The 22,291-nt window shown below is 41.4% G+C and overlaps 1 protein-coding gene across 12 annotated transcripts in view; it reads right to left on the bottom strand.

Annotated features, from left to right (window-relative positions):
- Positions 1–22,291, bottom strand: part of arvcfb (ARVCF delta catenin family member b) — a 201,035-nt gene that overhangs the window by 157,899 nt on the left and 20,845 nt on the right. For 11 of the 12 annotated variants that reach the window (XM_031848921.1, XM_031848914.1, XM_031848910.1 and 8 more), the window contains exon 2: positions 4,142–4,230. The exons of the other annotated variant lie outside the window; for it this stretch is intronic. The gene's annotated coding sequence lies outside the window, so the exon portion shown is untranslated. The remainder of the gene's footprint in view (positions 1–4,141; positions 4,231–22,291) is intronic. 12 annotated transcript variants of the gene reach the window in all.

Below are 22,291 nucleotides of genomic sequence, written 5' to 3'. Positions count from 1 at the left end.
AAACAGCGGCCTCCGGCTCATTCTTACACTTAATAAATCAAAATGAGTGATAAACAATATCTAAAGACTTTATCAAGTTGAGAGACTGGATGACAAGAAGTTATTTCAAAAGGTGACATGGTCTAAATGTCACTTGGTAGCAATTATTTTGTGGAATGGTTCTTATTTATCATGTTAAAAAAAATGTAATGTGAAATAGGCAGGAAGGGGACCAAAATAAAATCGAATCAAAGAGCATGATTAGCTTTAATAGATTCTCATCTATCTTAATTATTTTGAAAACAGGCCAATGCGGATCACTGGGCTGCGGGCCAGTGGTACCTCTTAAAAAACACAAAGCAAAACGGGAGATCATCAAAGGTGTCCGTGAGAGAGAGAAAAACACAGAGGGAAAGAGAATAAAGTAGAGCATTAGTGAGAAAGCTGGTGGTTCATGGCTATGGGCCTGTTGGCCCTTGGAGACGGTCTGTGCGACTCCTGGCTGAAGCTGCCTTATTAAAAGTCCTCCTCTGCACATTCAACACCACTCTCAGGAAAAGTCTCTTCAAAACTTTATGGAACAAGTTTTGTTTCCTTTCAGCTGAAGAGCAGGACAGAGCTGAGCCAACTTTGTGTACGTCATTCTGTGATTACTTTTATAAGAAAAAGTAAAGATAAGCAAGGGTGACCCCAGCGGGAACTGAAGGTTTGGCAAGCTACTGTTAGCATCACATTGTTCTGCTCAATATTATCTACAGGTATAACTTGACTTGATGAATCCAAAACTGACTAGTTAAAGGTACAATATGTAATATATGTTCAAAACATTTAAAAAATGAACTGACATTATCAACAGAAAGTGAAGAGGTTACAGTGTTGATGTTATGTCAGAGACGACCAGCTGGCTCCAGCCCGTCCTGTCTTGTAATACCACTTGCACCTGGAGAGTCATCGCTCAAGTTTGGCCAGTACAAACCACAGCACCAGGGGTCTGATCTGACGGGCCGGACGCCCCGCCGGATCAGCAAACTTTCTGTTGATGCCCTTACAAAGGTTAGACTCGTGGCGCTGGGGTTTGTGCTGGCTGACTTTCAGTTCCTGTGGCTACTAACTGAAGGTCCGTCTCTCAGAGCCCAGCTGGGTGGTCTCCTGGACAAGATGAAGGTGTGGGTAATTTTGTACTTACTGCCACTTTTAATTCAGTGCGATGAACACATTATCAAAATGTAAGCTGATTAACCGGTTAGTGGCACAAACTCACAGATGGCTAACAAATTACAGGCCGACTCCACATGAGAAGACGATAGAAGTTTGGTCGAATTTTGCGTATTTTTGCCTTGCTGTTAGTTAGTAGTGACTTTTTTAATGCCATATTACATTTTTTTTAAATGTACAACAAATTTGCAAAATAAAAATCTGAACTATATTCATCCATGATACTTAACAAGTTGCTTTCCTATATTTTAAATTATTTTATTTGTATATTTTATATTTTGAAGTTTAACTACATTAAACCTGAGAAGATGAGAGTTTAATCACAACGCATGCATTCACAGTGACAGTCAACTATAATTGGCCCCTTGCCAGTCAATTAATATGCATTTCCATTCTATTAAAATGTCCATTTCTTATTGAAGCTCCAGAGAGTTAATTAAACCAATGTCATTTTGGAAGGCCAAGGATTCAGGGAAAAACTTGTGGGGAATGTGGACGGAACACCGCACTGTGCTTATGTTGGTGCACTCGACTTTTTCTGACTAGCATTTACTTGGTACGGGTTTCAAGCTAAACCTGTTAATCCCGGATGTCAACATTATATAGAACTGAAGGGCCGCTGCGGACGTTTTCCTGAGAAAGGGCACACTGAACATGGTATTTAAAGAGAATAATCCCCCTGGGTAAGATCCCTTAGAACTGTGATGAAACAAACAACACTCACATACAAACAGCAGCTCTTAACAAGAGCTTAAAAGGTCACAATGAGCAATATTACTTATTTTATAACTATGAAAAAGTAGATATAATATGGACATAAGAAAGGGATTGCTCTGCTTGATCGTTCAGAGAGTAAAATAGAAGATGTTACTAAACATTACTCACCTGAGTAAGATGGAGTCATATTCAAATAATTAGGTTCTGCAATCACAACCTTACTTTGCAAAGTAAGTCATGTAACGAGAGCTCTCAGCAGGTCTCCAGAAAGGAATAACAAATGCTTTGATAAATAATTTGACAAGGCTTTAATTCAAAAAGTTCTCCAGCATCATCCATGGAATGACACCTGGTTGAACAGTAGGCTGCTTAAGGAGCAATTGCGCGCGTGTCCGTGATTTGACCCCTCTTACAGTCATCCACAGATGGCCACTTATTCCCACCTTGGTTAATCCTAAAGGCAGGGTCTTTAGGGCTTTGGAGAGGTAGAAAAACAATTATGAGATCATAAGCAAACTAACAACATTTGTGCTTTTAGCTGTACTGAACTTTAAAATGCTAACAGGCAGTGAGGCAGCATTTGATAGCAAATGGGAGTGTGGTTCTGTCCCAGCAGCCCTGCCTCTCAGAGGAATATCAGGGAAGGCACCATCCGGGGGAGAATCACAGCCCGAGGGAGGTGGTGGAGTTGGGTTAATCTCCCCTACCAGTGCTTTTCAATAACTACATGTCAGAGCCTGGCTGTCTTCACTATTTTGTAGGAATTCTTTTGCAGGTCTTTAAATCCACCCCTCATGTCAAATCTTAAAGCTGTTATCTCATCCGAGGCCAGGCCGTAACTCCTGGTAGAGGTGCGTAGATGCAGCTCTGGTGATGTACTGCTCCCTCGAGAACAGCCAGCGCGGTAGCTCAGTCCCATCAAACAAACAGTACAAAACCGAGGCAGAAACAAAACACGACCTGGAGTTGGGATCCACTTTTTTGTCAGCCAAACTACGTAAATGACCGGCTTTAGCTGCCAGACACAAGATTAACCTCAGTAGTAAAAAGGAACAACATAATGTAGCGACTCAGCGTTCTTGTAAATCAAAGGCTAAAGAGAGTCCTCTTGTCAAAGTGACCAAAGAAAAGGCTCAACTGTTTTGCTGAACTTTTTTTTCTTTTTTTTGGAAACAGAGCTTCCACAAATAGGTTCAACTTCAGTTTACAGCTCCCGGGCAACCAACATCAAGGCTCGAATTGTTTGTCAGGTGGCAACCAAACTTTTCCTCTTTGAAAGAAGAGCATCAGTACTTTGGAAGACAGTGAAAGTAAGGGCAACCCAGGGAAGTTGTTGAACAGATCTTGGGCGCATACAGCATTTACTTCGCTGTAAGAAATCTGAATATGCAATCGAATGGTGGAGATTGTGTCTTTTGCTTTAAAAGGGACCAGTGTGTAGCATTTCTTGGGATCTATTAGCAGAAATGGAATATAAAATTCATAGCTATGTTGTCATTAGTGTGTATTCACCTGAAGCTTAGAATGCGCCCGTCATATCTACATAGAAACAGGTGCTCTTCCACGGAGCCCGCCATGTTGCACTGCCATGTTTCATGCTTTTCATGTTTTTAGGTTACCTGAAGGCCACCGTAGTTCTCCGACACACTTGTGAAACTGCGGTCATGTGAACCGCAGAAGGCCAAACAGTGAGCAACCATCTGACTTCTGTTGCTCTTAAAGTAGATATTAGGGTATGGAGGGCCTCTGAAGATGGCTGCCAGGCAGGCAGCGTTACTACAGGGGGCTATTCATTCGGTTGCAATCTGTGTCCACACCACTAGATGCCACCAAATCCTACACACTGTCTTTAATCTGGTTGTTAAGTAGGGCAGCACAAGGAACCAACTGATTCACTGCATTCTCTATGGCAGACAGGGATCCATCGTGCCAAAACAGGTAATAGCAACTCAGATAATCCAAGCTAGAAATCAACTACATCTCAAAAATGTAGAAATTCACCAATGAATGTACCACACTATAAAACATGACACCAAAGTTGTCATTAAACCACATGTTGTGACTGTAATCCATTATTATGACTCTTAATGTGCTTGTCTTTTACAGCTTTCTAGGGACTATTGCAGATGATATTTGTGTTTGAGAATAAAGTAGTTAGTGTAGCAGCAGTTCAATAAATCCACTGGTAACAGTGAACCAGAACACACCACACACAAGAGGACGAACTCACCTTCGGTCGAGGATAAAGACCCATACAAATATCAGGACCGGCTGACATTTATCACTCACAGCAGAGCCACAACACTTAAGATGCTACACCTGAAAAACAGAGAGAATACATTTTAGAAAACGATGTCACCCCGGTAAATATAAGTAATAAAAGGAAATGTTGGGACATTTTGGGAAATATGCTTATTTGTTTTCGTGTCGAGAGAAGGATGAGAAGATTGATACCAACTCTCATACAAGTGATACCACTCTCATACGAATAGTTTATTTCTGCCTGTTCTGTTTGTTACATCTTAAGATTAGACACATTTATATCTTACATTTACTTCTGCATCATATTATTTTAAAGGTAGCACTTAGGCAATGAATATAAACCAATAAATGGCCATTTCTGCCAGTTTGAACTTTACTTTTTTACTAATCTACAGATATCATAATATTTCAAATGGGCGCTTGAAATATTATTAACTAACTACTTTCCCGGCAGATGTTAAACGTCTAAAAACACACGTCAGACATGTTGTACTAATAATAACACCAACATGCTGACCAGCTGTGGTTAAAGAAGAAGCTCCAGTATATCAGAGGTTGATAGTATTTAATTGAAGCCATCAGATTTAAAAATAAAGAATCGTTATGGAAGAATATACACCCAGCATGGGACGATGAGCAGTAAAGAACAAAGAACTGCTTGAATAAAAGCGCTGAGTGGTACATGAGGACAGCAGCAGAGCCAGACAGCAGCATGAGGCAGCGAGGCTCATGTCCTGTTTGGTCAGGGGCCGAGACCACGACAAGATACTGACAGAGAGGATGCAGGACCTCCAGCTGGGTACCTGACATACCTCTCCATCCTTCCTTCCTCTCTCTCTGTCTCTCTTCACGACCAAGGCCAGAGTTAGATTGAATCCACAGCAGATGTTGCAGACATCCATAACAATGAAGTGAAATACAACAGCAACCCCGAGAGCTCAACACGCACTGCAACTACAGAAAACACAAGCAAAAGAAGAAATCCTCGGCAATCTCCGTCACTTTGACACCATATAAAGAAATTGTTTCACAATTTTTCCGTTTTATTGGCAGCAGGTATTTTTTCATGAAATTGGTGCAGTCGTTTTCTTCATTAAGGTTCAAAACAATTGGAAGAGATTTCATAACTGTTGTATCCTATCATTTAGGTCCTGTCTTTGCAACTTCTACAAAGTCAGATTAAACAGCCATACATTTACTGCAGAGAAAGAGAAGCACACCTAAAAAAATAATTTTCAGCGGTTTTACAAATCCTGGGAGGCCTGCAAAGGTAAAGTGACAGGGGTGCTTGTAAGCGATGGCCTTATTCATTGGTATTGCTCATTCTGCAAGATCGTTTTATGTGACACCCATTAGTGTCAAAGGTTTGTTTTTTGTTTTTACAAAGGGAGTGATTCAGTGCTTTATGAAAAGGACAAAGAAATTGTTCTACAGAGCAAGCAAATACAGACTTAAACTTCCTTTTCAAGAGCCCCAAGGGCCAGATTAGTTGGAAACAACGGCATCTTAGAAAATGGATCCAACAATCAGCGGCAGCGTTGGGCTGAGTCATAATTTCTTACCCATGCACTCTTCACAGTAGCACTTGTTAGTGTCAGACACTGGCCATCAGACTGAAAATAGATGCAAGAAAGTGGAGCTGGGAAAACGATCACATTACAGCATTGTTGGGCTTCTATGAAAGCACATGACATGTTTGACTGTAGCTCTGCAGTGTCTAATGGTGGGGAGGTTTTTCCTTGTGTTGTTAATAGAGCAGTGTCTGATGCTCATGTTTCATTGCCCTGGAAGCACTGCCTTATGCAGATACAAAGGAACAGCTTGCTATCAGCCTTCATGTCATCTATAACCACATGAGTATTGCAAGGTCCTTGTAGTTTTCTGATTTTAATGAGCAAAAATACATCCTCGAACAAGGCTCGACTTAAAAGAAGAGTGGAAAACATGATTCGGCTTTTACTGACGTGAAGCGGTCAACAAAACTCACCCTAACTTTCTCTTTTTGCTGTCTCTCCCTCTCCCTCCCTCACACACACACACACACATACACACACACACACACACACAAGACAGGGGCAGGCAGCTCCCATAAATAGAATGGAAAGTAGGCAAGTGGCTGCTGGGAGTGGCTTTTACTGGGAATATGATCGATTAAAAAGCAATTTGCTCCCCCGCTCAGGCCCTGCACTCCTAAATGACAGCCCCCCCCCCCCCACACACACACACAGTCCAGATGGAGCTCTGAGGGGTCGGAGGAGCCTGCCTCCCCACCACACACATACACACAGTCTCCACTCCCAAGCCCGAGCCTTGGTTACAGTCTAGTGGGCACTTGGAAGGCGACCAGGCAGAAACTTCCAGGCAGCCCCTGCTCGTCTGACAGAGAACTTAAGACTTTGTTCTAATGCGTACAGTGTCTTTGAGAAAGAAACAGAAACTGGAAGACAGGTTAAGACAAACGGGAACAAAACACCACACAGAAGAGGCAGGAATTTGATTCAGTAGTCAGAGTGCGCTGGACCAACACCGGCCAATAAAGACATTACTGCAAAACACAGTTTAGATCGACTAACGTAACATCCTTTCAGCTCTGAGTTATGATGCTGTGGAAGGGTGTAGTATGTGATGTTGGAGGAGAGTAACAAATGGTTTTATAATTTTTATTCCAATAATGAGTGATGTAATGAATTACAACTACAATTTCTAGAAGAACAAATACTTTAATCAGTAGAAAATGAAAATAAATTGCACAAATACCTGTAAGTTCAGTGTGTTAAGTACTGTTCATAGACACAGTGCAACCCCCACACATTCTGTACATGTGTCTGATCACCTGCTGGGAACAGAGGCTTGGGTGAAGATAATATATGAGGAGGGGAAGAGGGAAGGCAGGCCGGCAGGACCATATTTTGGCCCAGTCTTTGGGAGATTGGCCCAGTGGCGATCCTCCCGTCACTGATAACAGACTACAAAATGATCTGTGTGTCCCAGATTGTATAGTCAGTTGAGTGAAAAGAGAAAAGTTAATGTTCCATTAAAACAATCTTGACGGATCTTAAAAACTGAGTGTCCGAGATTCATGAAAATGTATTGTAAATCAGATTTGCACTCACACCAAAAGACAACATCCCTGTCAATTGACTTGAAGTCATTTCTTCACGCTGCACATCCTTTAGTTTCATAGCTGTAGCTCGTTTAATTGTAGAAATGTCCGATCCAGATCCACCCGGCACATCAGTGGCAGAGCTAAAACATAAACACTATTTGGAAGTGCCAGGGGGTACATTCTCTGTTACCATAGGAACACTAGTGGTGGTGGTGGAGACTAGCAAATAACACACAGTCAGTGGCCATTTTTAAACTGTGTGACTTTACAGGCCAAATAAAAAGACACCACGGATTACTAGACAGAACGCCTTTCATCTTCCACATTCACGGCACTGATATTCCCATGTGCCACAGGATTCAAACCCGCAGCATGTCTTCTTCTCTGGCCTTTCAGCAACACCTCCCCTGATTATCTTCACTGTCTGCGGCTCCTGGCTTCGGCAGAGCTTGGCTTCAGACCTCTTCAGACTTAGCGGCTGGAGGTTAATTGATACTGACAGATGACGTAGCGTGGAAGTCATTTGCCCGGAGATCTGGCTTCTTTATCAATGGCGGCACTCCTCACACACACAGACAGTAGGGAGGGAGTTGACAGATGTGATTCTGTCCAGAAGGCTCTCCTTCCCACATGCACATGTGTTAGAGGGCTAACGACTAAATCCAGGCCACAATTTGTAAATAAATTAACTTTGTTAATTCTCTGGGATTTATCACCTTTCATTTTTAGCTCAAGCTTAACTATAGTGTACTTAAGTTCTGTTATTTTGATGATATGACAGTATGAAAGCAAACATTCCACATTTTGGGAAAATATGTGTATTTTAGTGGATTGTTGTTGTCTGCAGCTTAGCTTAGCTTAGCTTAGCTTAGCTAAGCATTAAGCTATCATTGTTCTGACCAACAGTAACAAAATCAGTTCACACAACACATTATCCTGTTTCGTACAAAAACTAAAGCGTACAATCAATAAGTTCGGGGGTTTCAGAGGGCTAGCTCTTTTTGCCCGTGTCTAGAGTTTTAGCTAAGCTAAGCAAACACTCTCCTGGCTCTATACCTTCATTTTTAACACATGGACAAGAGAATATTTACCTTTTCATCTCACTAAAATGTTGGACTAATAATTTCAGGTTGCAATATTTGCGAGGCTGCACAACTTCATACCGTCATTTATCTGAAGGCTACTGGACCTTTGCTGCTAAGAAACAAACACTTTAGCCAGAGTCTTTTGTCAGTGACTCGGTGACCTTACGTGGTTGATCAGAGGTCCCATGAGTTCACTGCTGATGTTGATCAAGGAATAGTGAGGAGGGGTCTTACTGGATTTCCGTGAGGAGAAACAACCAGAATTAAAGCCCCTCTGGGGAGACAGAAAAACCATCAGAACTTTTGTTCCCTCGTCTTTTCACCCACTCACAGTAGCTGGCTGATTGATATTCTTGTGAATGTTAATACTAAAGCACCTCTTCCAAAACTCACCTTGATGGAATTGATTTTCCTAAAAAATAATTCAGCTGAGGCATAATGGAAACTAGTGAAAGTGCCTCAAAGGCTGGATTCAATGGTTTTGAAGTTAAAAAGTTTCGGCCGTGATTCCGTTCGATGTAAAAATGACTCTCTGTAGACAGTGGATCCAATCTTTCAACAATAGAACAGATTTAATACAGGTACGTCTACGTTTGACTTTGTGACCTATTGTCTCCTGCTCCTTCCTCAGACATAAAATATTCATTTATCCTCTGCGCACGGATTAATAAAAAGCCTATTGCTGCAGTTGCTGAAAATCCTCGAAACACTCATTTCATTTTACCGTTCATAAATTAACATAGTTTTTTAAGAATCATCTCCTGACTCGAAAGCCTCACAAATCCCAACACATGATACAAACAAAAAATGCATGATTGCCCAAATGAATGCTTTTACTTATTTAGAATCAATCCGACAGCAGTCAAATGAAAAGTACTGTTGTGTTTTCCATTTAACCTCCAATCGGATGTAAAATGGACACAGGCAAAGAGAGATGTGGACACTTCCACTTTTGGACACTTCCACTTGATATGGCATTAAAAGCCGCAGTCTCCTATTATAGTTTATGGATTAGCCGTCGCAACTCTCCCACACACACACACACACACACACACACACACTCACACACACAAACACAGCTTTCTCTGACACAGGCAATGTGTCAAACAATAGTTGCCAAGTCTGCTGCCTGAGACAAAAGATGGAAAAAAATTAGAGAAATGGAAATGATGATTCAACACTGTTATGAAAACTGGAGCACTATGACAGAATGTAAATCCATTTAGTCAGATTTAATGCTCCATTGAATCTCTTTCCCGCACTGACCCTCTATCTGTGCCACTTAAAAATGCAAACAAAAATCAACTGCATTGTCCTTGTGTTTTTACACTCACACACGCACACACACACACACACACACACACACACACACACACTCATTCTCACACTCACACCCAACCCTCGTTTTGCTCCCAGGCTGTCTGGCTTCCTACTTTTAAGATTCAATATTTAATTGCAATGTCACCCCTGCTGATTGGAATTTGGAATTGGAAACACTCGGACGCAGCATCCGTGATAGTCTTGAGTCAAATACTTATATTTACAAATTATTAGTGCAAAGATGAGCTGAACTCAGGTAAAAGCCATTATTCCTTATTGACTTCCCTTGCAAAATCCATAATGTCACAAAAGAGAGGCAGGCAAGTTGGATATTTAAATTGCACAAAAAGGGGCAGCAACGCCGTATCATGTCCCAAATATTTTGCAGATTCAGAGCATTTCGGTCCATTTATATCATCGGCTCCACTTCACCTCACCTCTTTTTTCACACCCAACAAACTTACACCATATTGAATTCTCCCAATAGAAGTGCAAGTGCAGACCTTTCTGACATCTATTTAAGCCTTCAGCCATATATCTGAGTCTGGGACCCATCCAGGAGCGGTAAATACCCATGCAGAGGCAGCGGTGCTGCAAAGCAACACAGATTGGTATTCATAGTGGCAGCTTCCAAAGTTGAAGCTGCATAAATAGCCCAAACTATTACATAAAGGTAAACAAACCACATAGTGCCAAATCATATCAGCTCTGTACTGCAGCAGGTGGATAAACTGACTGAGGCTGCTCTGCTCATCAAATGATATAATAATGGGATTTGGGCTTTTATTAGTTTGTGGCAGAGAACCGGCCGAGCGCTGTCGAGAAGGAAACACAAAGAGGAGTCAATAAGAAAGCAGGAACAGGAAGATGGCAGAGGTAGACGGAAAATGGGCCAAGCTGCTCAAAGTGAGCTGTGAAGTTTTAGTCTTCAACAATGCCTTCCTTTGCCGAGTAGCAAAGCGGACCGAAATGTAGAGTAATGTGTGGTAGATGATGTCTCGCAGCAGAAATCATAGCATTGCTCAGATAATGAGCTTCACAAGTTTGGATACGGGACCACACCAGCATGCGCACGCACACTTAGACATGCTTATTCCAGTCACTATGCCGCTAACAGCCCAGCATCTCGCCACAACAGCCAGGATGTGACACTCGTGTCTGTTTGGAGGCGGAAAAATTAATATTTTGACTTTCAGTTTTGTTGGTGTCATCAGTCACACAAGTTACAACCAATTTAAATGGCCTTTGTAGGCTTCCAGAAGAGGGGATGGGAAATAAGAGGAGGTGGGAAGGGAGGGTATAGTGATGGAGACAGGAGTAGAGGGAAAAAGATAGAAAAGGAAACAATGGTGGGGGAAAAGGAGAGAAGGAATACATAAAGTACATAAAGAGGGATAATGGAAGTGGATTTGAGAGGCAGTAGTGGACTTCCACATCTCTGGCTTCTCCCTCGTGAGGGAGTTTTGTGGCAGGCTGTCTGTGCTGCTGTCAAACAGCATCAACGCTCTCCTTCTCTATTGAAACAAGGGTTGTGGTTGTTTATACACCAAAATTATCCACGTAGATGTTCACTTTAATAAACCCCAAAAACTCTACTCTAAAGTGAATGGGATTTCTATTAGGATGTACATCTGAGAGACGTACTTGCCAATGCTCTCTGGTTGACCAACTGTTTCTAAATTATCTCGGCTTTAACTTCAACTTGATCATTATCCCGAAAGAAACTTGGTTTGCAGGCAGACATGGAGTGAGTTGGAATCCCTGTGCATCAGTGTCAAACACAGAGGAAACTGAACAACCGTCGGTAATTGAAGAGTTGGGAGTGAGACCGGGTTGACATATACACTGACACAAATATAGCTGCAATAAGCTAATCTATCAGTCTAGTTTCTAAATAGTACAATGAGATGAGACCCACACAGTTTGGGAGAATGGGATAAGTTGTTACACTCACTATAAGTCTTAATCCTGCTAAAATGGTAACGAGCAGGTCTCTGGATTTCTATTAACTCAATGGGTGCTGTATGGTTGACTGACCGCCATGTTGGAGGTGGCACAGCAAGTAATCTCAGACATGTACGTTGAGCTGTCCTGATGTGCGAAACCCTGAGCTAGACACTGTAAACGCGAAACAATTTGGGCATTTTTGAGGTTTCAAAAGGTCAGGATTGTTGTCCCCTCCCAACCAGAGGCACTCAGCATGTACATGGAAGTCAGCATTATATTTTTGATTGACAGCTATTGTCAGAGACGGATGTGGATGGACGCACAACGCGGTGTCTGAGTACATTACGCAATAGGACCCTATAAATCATGTTTTTTCTTTCCTGCTGGTAGCCACATGGTTCTCCTGCTGTTCAATGGCTGATTTGAGGAACACAATTCATCATGTTGCAGCAACAGGTATGCAGGACATGTAGCGACGGCATTCAGCAGGAGATTGGTTGCTAATGAATGCTTCCTGCAGCTTAGGTTTTGGACAACAACACATGGCAGAATGAGTTGATCATAGTAAACAATATCCGGGACATAGATCATAAAACAGACAGTTATAGGTCTTGTTCTTGCGCTTTATATGTGGTTAACAAGGGAACAGTTTATTTATTTGCATGTAAACCCACAGCTCCAACGCTCAGATTAGATGACACATCCTCATTCCAGTTTGGAGATGCGCACACATTTGACTGTGGCTAATTTATCTCCGACTCATTTTCTCCAGGCTTTTAAACAACGGAGAAGCAGAACGAAAGTCTGTCATGTGTGACGTAGAGTACAGTAAAGCAGACTTAGCCTCTGGAAAAACTGCCTCCATTTACTCCAGCAAGACGGGGATAAAACACAGCCCGCTCCACTTAATTTATGACACAGAGTAAATTAATGGGTGCTGACAAGCTCGATAATTTTTCAGAGGCAACAGATAACAGTTATAATTATCAGCCGCGGAATTAAACAGTCAGTGGAGAGACAGTGGGCACTAAGAGTGTGCGCGCACATGTGTGTGTAAGTAATATCGTCTGCTGGCCAAAGCTGTGCCCATTAATGGAGGGCCTTGAGTGTTAATGTGAAATTGTTTAGTTTATTACAATCCAGTGTGTGCAAGGACCCGGACTACAGCTATAGAGGGCTGATTTCATGCCAGCTTACGCTCTGTCTCTCTCTTTCTCTTCCTCGGCTGCTTGACTAAAACATATTACATCTACAAGAGTCCTTTTTCCTGAACCAACTGTGTTGCCAGAGAACAACAGCTGAGCTGTTGCCACGCTCTGCAAGGAGCTTGCATTGAATGCCTCAGTGTCAGGGACCAACCATTCACTGTTCTTATGATTCACTACCCCGAGTCATTTAAGGCAAGTGGTAATCAATGGTTGCGCTTCGGCATTGCAAGCCTCGCCATGTTGATGGCTTTTAAAAAGCTTTTAAGTGAGAACGATTTAGATGTGGGGAGACAGAGGGTGACACAAAGTGGGTATAAGAGAGTTCAGCATCAACACAAGCTTGTGTATCATCTCTGGCAGATGCCTGACTTCATTAGGGACTTGCATGCTGCTTCACACACACACACACACACACACACACACACACACACACACACGCTCCAATAGGTTGAAGCCATAAACAACATGGAAGAAATGGACATTTTCTGAGCTTGCCAGGCCAGTCACAGAAAAACACAGCACCTCTACAACTTGTTATCTGTCCCTCTCTCTGTGCATGTTACTCTATTAGTCCGAGAGGGGAGAATGTGGAGAGCACAGCTGCCCTCTATGGGTGTGAAAACATTCAACACACTGGCAGATTTCTTCTTCTGCTGCTGCATCGTGGCTGGAAGAAACGGAACGTTGGAGCTCAGGTGTTAAACACTAATTAGTCAGCTTATCTTGCTAATGTCGCAGAGTCATCAAACGTGACTCCTGCAGCATGGAAAATGAGCATTTCTCAGTGCAGTACCACATATTTTCCTCGCTTGGAATGTGAGGCATTTATTCTTGTGGAATATGCTCTTAACCCCCACCACACTCGGCTTTAGTATCTCCAGCTTCAAATTCTGTGCTTTCGTATGCCAAGTTCAATATAGCGCAAGGAAAGGGAGTGTTTTTCTAAGCTCTGTCCTCGCTGCGCTGCCCCATGCTGAGGACACAAACCATAAAAAACAAGGTGAAAACACACAGCACTAGACTGGTGATATATTTTTCATAGAGCAGGGCCAAACAAATGGGTCTGTGTGTACAATGACCGAGCTTTAAAAAGGGCCAGAGGAGGCTGCAGCTCATATCTCAAAGCCGGCTGGCTTCTCCTCTGCACCACAGAGACCTCTAGAGATGTAGGGAGCATGTAGATCTGGAGGGAGGCTGGATGTGAATCCTCCCAGCGACTCAGAGGTCTTCCCCCTGATCACACCCAACGTGCTGTGATGTGTGATCCAGCAAAGACGTGAGAGGATGAAAGGAATATATAAGATCCCCATCTCTCAAACATTCATTACCATGTCAAAGCTGGTCAAGATGTGGTTTTCAGAGAAAATGTGCTGTTTTTTTTAATGGAAAAAGCACATCAGTGGATTTCAGAGAGTGAAGACCTAGAAAGCTGGAATATGACTACAGCTACTACTTCAGTGTTATTTCAAAAGACCAGTGGTGCTGCATGTGCTTTTTTAAACTGATCATTGAACAATGAAGTGCCATTCTTGCAATTTATCTCAGATCAGAATTTGAGTTCAGAGACTACACAAAGAAAGTAATTCCACATTACGCTCCATAATACAGACCTACGGGTACAATATTGTGTCTATTGCGGTGTCAATTTTACTATTAGATAAATACCTAAAAAGCCTTACAACTGAGAGCTAAATTCTGCAACATGGCAGCCCATCAATGCATGGGTGGCACAATCATGGGCACCAGACCTTTGAAACGTTCAACACTGAGTCGCAAGCAGACATAAGAAAGAATGGGATACGTAAAGGATAGGTTCACAATTTTTCAAGTCTGTTAATCAGGTGCGCATATATATACATTGAAAAAGGTCTTGTTTGCTGTGTAATCATTCCTCACTTTCATATTGACCAGTAAGAGATGCCTCCACAATTTGCTTCCAATATAAATCATATAAACATTCTGTGTCAAAATGCTTTCCGAAGTTCTTATGAAACTAACTGTGATTTTATTGTCGTGGTGCACGAATTGACCAGAATATATCTGTAACCGGCTGAAATTGTTGCTGGGTCAACAAACACTGAAATTTCTAGCTTTCAAATTATACTTTCCATTCTGTTTGGAATAATGGTCAACAAACAACAAAGGCCCAATGGAATAAGTAGTTGGAGAAAAAAGATCGTAAAGATGTTAAATGACGTTAACTGACTGCAATAAACTGTGAGCGTAATTCAAATGTAATGGAAACACGAAAACTTGCATTTCAAAATTAAGAATTAAGATAATTTAGAGAGCCATGGTAGCTAATTGGTTACACAGCACATGCCACATAACCACAATGTCGCTGGTCCTATCTCAGCCAAGGACCGCCTCCTCCCCCATTTCCTGTCTGCATCTGTACTGTACAATAAAAAGGCGAAAATGTCCCCAAAAAGTCTTTAAACAATAGATCAAGGATACATGCTGTGACCCTGTAGAAATATATACGTAATACTACTGTATCAAATTATATATGAACAGATAATAATATAAAATACAGCTCTGTTATGATGCCTAAAATAACAGTAGAGTGCATTTAAATGGGAAAAAGAAGAAACGCCCAAGACTGATGATATGCTGTGTTCACCCAAAAGATACTGAAATACAGTTTGGCACTTTACCAGACAGCTTTGCATATCGAGCAGAAATGAAGCATTTTCCCTCCACCAGTGTCAGGAAGGCTGTATAAACTCCCCCATTAGAGTCGCAGGAGTCAGGTGACGGAACGACGCTCTGCCCTGGTTGGTGCACCTCCTGCCCCTTCATCCATGGCGAAGATCTCCCAGAGCGTCTCTCAGAAGAGAGGAGTGTGAGCAGAGATCACTGCATTGTGTAGTGAGGCTGAGAGCAGCAGCTACTCAGGCTGTTGCACCGGTTACTGCAACAACATGCTCTATTATACCAGATTGCAGACCTTTGGCTGCGAGACAACATCAACCACATTGCAGCAACACTGACAGCAACACCGAGAGAAAACACACTGCATCAATAATAATGAATCACTCACTCACACACTCATTCACACACTCAACCAAGTCCCTCGCTCAGGCACTTGCTTTTTCACTCATTTTCCCATTCACTAGCTCGCTCGTCATTCACTCATCCGCAAACACACACGGATACATGCAAATACACACTCGATACCCACAATACCTCTATAGGAGCAGTTACAACAACACATCCAGAGAAAGCATTACAGCATGTGTAATTACAGGTGCACTTTTTGTTGACAACTCTCACAACCCGCATAGAAGTGTAGCTGAATGTTATTCATTGCCTTGTAACAAGGTGACACTGTGTATATATATATAAACTGTTTAGTCACCCCATTCGTTCCAACTGAGGACGTAAATCTTAACAAACAGGTCACGGACGCCCTCTAAACAGTACTCTTGTTGAGGACTATTTTCAGTGGTGGATTAAGGGGAGACACAGGTGAATAGGGTAAACATTTAACTAACAGATATCGTCATGAATCTTCCCCAGTTCATTACTTATATTAAAACAGTTATTCTTCTGTTATACAAGTGTTCTGAAACGTTTTGATTAAATGTGCAAATTATCTATTATCTCACTAAATCTGATTAGCTCATTTCTAATTTGCATATATTTCCAGAATCTTAAAACTGGAAAAAGTTTCATTTTATCAACATGTTGGAAACAAAGGTTTGTGCAGCGGGAATTTTGGATTTCTCTTTGCCTCACTCTATAAGAAAATACTGCCAACAGCCCTTAAAAAAACATATATTTTGGCCATGTTTTTTATGAATAAAATATGATAGGCTATGAATGATATATCAACAAACACCTACGTAGAGTATAGACAGGAATGAAATTGGAAAGTTTGCTGTATGTACTTGCTACTGAAGCTGAGATGTCTGGCTCAGAGTATGACAAAAAAACTAATTTTGAGAAGACGACCTTCAAAAAATATGTGTTGTAAAATTATATATTTGCAAGAAACTACAGATGAATAAGGTATTTAACTAATAGTTATCACCATGGAACTTCCACAGTTCATTAGGGTAAATGTCCCTATTAAGCCAACATACAACATTATAATTGGTTTGCTGTGTGATGTTTCTTCCAATAAAGCCGCTTGTTACATAAATGACGTAAGTCAGTCATATTTCTTGATATTGAGTTATTGTAGCACATGTGTGACATGCTGAAAACAGCATTTACCTGTTTTTGATAAATGCTCATTTGTTATCAAATGTATTAAATTGAAGTTGGTTTATTTGAAATGTGCTAAACGAGTATTTTAGGTACATTAGGTACCCGCAGGATCAATTTAAATAGACTACAGTGTGTGTATTCATTGTAATAAAGGAACAATAGTGCAACTGTGTGGCTCATTGGTGTGTTTATTGTTTTTGGACAACAATGGAGATCTATGGCACAGAGGAGTAACACATCAAGCATTGGCTACGGAACTGGTTTTGGTCTTCATACAGAGAAAAACACACCAGAACTATGCTGGTTCAGAAGAAGTGCAAAGGCCACAGCACAAGGGAGCCATGTCAACAACAGTGTTGAAAGTGAAGAATGAAGAAAACTAACCTGCTTGAAAAATATGAGGAGCATTGATTTATTTATTTTTTTATTGCAGTTTCAGTGTTGGCTTCAGTGTTATTTATACAGGTTCCGTCAGCCCTTGGCTACACATGGTCTCAGCACACAACTCATCAGGATGAGTGACAGGTACATGGATGGGAACGTGACCCACTAAGGCAGAAGGGGGACAACCAATACACTTCACTTTAAGTAGGAGAAAAACAAAAAACACAAAATCTCTGCAGCATTATGTTTGAATCTAATATATTTATTGTAATTTGTCTGTCGTATCATGTTACTACTTCTGCTGGAATGTCCCATTTTATTTCTGTTATCAGAACATCTTATTTATTTGTTTGTAGTATTTCTCAATACAGGCATCCAGGGAGAGAGCAGTGAGGATGCAGCAGCAATTATTTTCCTGACGTGTGTTGACACCACTTTAACACCCAGACAGGGACGATGTACAGGTGTCCATTCATTGCTTGTTTGTGTGTTTATCCATACACTCAGGCTCAGACGCCTCTGACCAAGTGGTAATACAACCTGAGGTGAGTGATGAATCTCACTACAATAAGTCGCACAATGCTTTGCAAAACAAATGCACTGATTGGACTTGAGGGGGCATTCTGTTTAAAGGTCAAATGTCCCCCGCAGAGAGAGATTCAGTGGCATTTCAATTGTAAAGCATGTGCAGGACTATCACTGTACTCTGCACGACTCCCACAATGTTCAGTTCCTTGAAAAACAGCTCTCCCTCCACAGCCCAGGGGGTAGACGCATCGCTGGTGGTAGATGACATGTTTACTGCTGCTTTGTCTTCATTACCATCATCCAAAATGAAATACAGTGAAAAGGATCTTTTTTTCTTTCATATGTAGAAAAATTGGAAGCACAAACTGAAACAGCTTTGCTTTTTATCATCTAGATGTAAACGTTCTACGACGAATATAATGACCGACACTACATTACTTCTAGAAAAACATACATCCAATTTATTTTTCTTCCAGAAATATGCAGAGGCCCGTTCCAAGTTCAACAGGGAAAGTGTTATCCCCCGAGAAACCTGGTGGCTAAGACAACAGTTAAAATATCAAGTTGGAAGGGGTCAAAACAGTCATCCTGCAAATATTCCACCACGTCTAAAACCTCCAGGGCTTTACATTTTCATATTTCATGACATTTTAATCAACCCTTCAAATCTCTAAAGTCACCAAGGCTTCATTGTCAATATTGAAATCATCCATTTACACAGAAGTTTCATCCTATTTCCAACATTTCTTTAATATTTTAACAAACCCAAAACTCGCCAAAAATGACCATTGATTTTTTTTTTTTTTATCAACAATATTGTCCAATTTACCGTGCTATAATTACACATAATACACACCTTTTCCTTTTTCTTACCCTTGGTTGTCTTATCTATTTTTAACTCTGGTCTCTATCTTTTCTCTCCCTCTCTCTAAGCTCAACAACAGAACGCCCAATAAACCCCTGTTATATACCTGACTTAGAATACGACAAATGTTCAACCACATGTTTGCAACCGATGAACTCTGCTTGTGACTAAGATCCTCCAGATGGCAGAGATCTTGCATGGTTTTCCAACACTAATGCCGGTTGACTGATTTGCAACCTGTTAGTTGCCCCGACATAATACCAGAACAAATTGAGCCTTGGAGAAACAGATGACGACAGCATGAAAGGGTCATTTATGTTCGGGCATTTCTGCTTCACAAGAATAGTATACGGTGGATATGGGTTTGAACCTGTTGAGCTGCCAGATGTCTTGATCGTGTACAGCTGTTTATCAGCGTACACAAAAGCAGGTGGGCAGAGCAGTTCAGAACTCATTCAGATTCAACGATGGTTGAGTCAAAGCCATATGAATCATTGAATCACTGGTAGACCATGGGACAATTTGAATTAAGTAGTTCATCTGACAGGCTGATTTGGCATAAATTCACATTTGGTCTTAACACACCCTTGAAGTGAAAAGCTGAATAAAAGACCAATACATTGTAGGCTACCGGTCCACCACTGGACAACAGCTAGCGGCTAGCTGGTGAAAATAGAGGAGCATTTAGCTGCTAAACAGCAAAACATTCCCCTCAGAAGCTGGAGGCCAAAACAGAGTTAAAATAGACTAAATATTGGAGTTAAATTAGTAAAATGGGTGAAAACACGACTCAAAATGATTGCTAATTTATTCAGTGTCTGTTGGATGTATAGGCAACTTCTAGCTAACACATCCACCGTGTCAATTTTACGAGGTGATAATATGTGAATGTTGTGTTCTGTTGGCCAAAAACATACATTAATGCAGTTTTAACTTAAGAGTTATTTTAGATTGCATGCTATTGTCTTTGTATGCGCCAGCAACCAGTCTAGTAACTGATGTATCGCTCAGATCCAAAAAATGACAAATTCAGGAAGACACCTCCTACAATAGTTGCCCATAAACAGTCCCATGCAGCACCAACTTCAAACAGGCACTCAGCCAGAAGGAATGCAGGTGAAAGTAACTGTGGACATTTCATCGGAGAGGAGGCAGGCGAGGTGAGTCAGGGGCTGCCTCACTCACACTGCCTCATCAGCTATGGGTGGATGGACGAACAGGGACAAGCAGCTGTTGAGGCTTTGCCTAGTCCCAAAAAAGCACAAAATAAAAACAATTGATTATGTCCTACATCTGAGTGTGGGGGGGGGGTGTCGATTTGGCAGGCGAGTTTATATACTTAAATACGGGAGCATGCAAAATAAATGATAATGTACCGTAAAGATGAATTCAGTCAGTCCTGCCCAGTTTGCCTGTCAGTCGCAGGGCACATGACCATGACTACCCCCCCACCCCCCACCCATCAATGACTGCTGTTGTCACAGGCTGAATCCTGTGTGAAGAAGGCCTTCAGTGAAAATGCCTCCCATTCGGTGCCAAGGAGGTTAATCCAAATTAACTCGTCCAAGGCTCTCCTTAACACTCCTACACCTGTCAGTTTGGCCTGGCTCTCAGCCGAGCACCAACGCTATAATCATCACACCTCCACTGGAGAGGAAATTACTATGGGAATATTATTAAAAGAAACTGGAAAATATCGCCCAAAATAAATGATGTCCAAAATATCCCAGCCGCATTTTAAAACCTTTAAATATTTCTTCCTTGTATTGGTCATTCAATCCTGCTTTTTGCAGCCAGCCGGCTAAGCTCGACATAAATCCTTACATCAAAACACATCGCCTAACCTCGATGAGCCAGGACGTAGCACCATCCCGAACATCACATTCTTCACTGTGAGAGAGCTGAAAAATGAGATGGAGAAAATGGAGGACGATAAAAGAATCTCAGTGAATTTACAGTGAGACGGATAGAAAGGAAATGCAAAGGCGGGAACATACTATCAACTGTACAGGCAAGCAAATCCTTGCGCTGTGTTAAGAAGAAAATCCTTGTGCAGCAAGATTTCATCTGAGTGAGATAAGTCATTTAAACGTGATCAACCTCCCATATGTCAGAGGCTCCTCCAGAGATGATAGTGTGGCTATGGCAACAATGGAGGTGGAGAGAAAGAGAGGGGAAGGGCTAAAGGACATGAACATGAGATGACAGACACAGAAGACGTGAAAGTCATTCTTACTACAATTTTATAGCAATCTCTGCATATTTGCAATTGGGTAAAGGATAGATATATACTTGTTTCCATGTATATTCATTTTGAGGAGCATTCATTTTGTTAATTGTATTTTTTAATGAAAGACCAAATTTTGTAAAATTGTTCACCATTTTCTGACATTTTACAGACCAGGTGATGAATTTAATGAAACCACACAAAAAAAAAGATAAATGATGATTAAAATCATTGCTCTAATCCAACCTGGTGGGGCTCGATGTGGAGTGTGACAGAAAGATACAAAGGGGAAAAACTACTCGATAGAAAAATGAAAAATCAATATTCATAATTCTGGTTGTCCTCCCTAAATGATGATGTCAAAATTATATCTAGTCCTGTATGTTAACACATCTGACACACTCTCCCGGATACTGTCAGATAATCACTACACCCGATAGACAGATCTGCTTTGTCAGTGTCCTGGTTATATTGTACCAAGACTGTAGTTATATCACAAATCCAAAAATCCACATACTGTCTCAAAAAGAAGAAGAAAAAATATCCCCGAGGCTCTCTGTCAGATTATAATGTCCAAATCTTTGAAGGAGGAGGGGAGAAAGAAGAGATTAGAGATTCTCATTTTATAGTCGAGCAGTACTTGAAAAAAAGAGGATTTTGCTGTCATGACAAGTATTGATTTGTAACCTTTCACAGGGTGATAATAACCTGTGAGCTGCTGTCCCTTAAGGCCTGACAGCAAAAAAAAGAGGGAGGACGCCACAGTGTGTTCTCTATTTTCACCTCCGGCTGGTAGTCACATTTAGGCATTTTACAAGTGTCAAGCCATTTCATTTTCTCATAAAAAAATGGCAATAGCATCAAGGGAGAAGACCATATTTCTTTGTAGTTAAGTTCCTTACATAACACTTTATGTTACCATAAAAAAAGCTGACAGTGTAAGAACTCCTGCTCATGAAAAAATAAGCAGATTCTGTGTTATTTAAAAACTGCAGTCGGATCGAAGTGTGTGCAGGGACATAAGGAGCTTTAATCAGCGAACAATCTGAGTGGCTAATGCACAGAGGCACAACGCAACTTGTCCCTACGTGGACCCAAAGAGGGTTCAGCCCAGCTGCTGGCTTTTCACTTCCCTGCACTTGTAGGTGCTATCACATGGCATTGTGACGGGTTCAATACCACAGTGCAGCTTTACCACTTATCCAACAGCACGCAGCCTCCTGCAGGTCCAAT

Source organism: Anarrhichthys ocellatus, unplaced genomic scaffold, assembly GCF_004355925.1.
Source record: "Anarrhichthys ocellatus isolate YVR2014 unplaced genomic scaffold, GSC_Weel_1.0 scaffold9, whole genome shotgun sequence".
NCBI lineage: Eukaryota > Metazoa > Chordata > Actinopteri > Perciformes > Anarhichadidae > Anarrhichthys > Anarrhichthys ocellatus.
The sequence above is the reverse complement of the archived record's forward strand: the minus strand, read 5'-3'. Positions and strand labels throughout refer to the sequence as shown.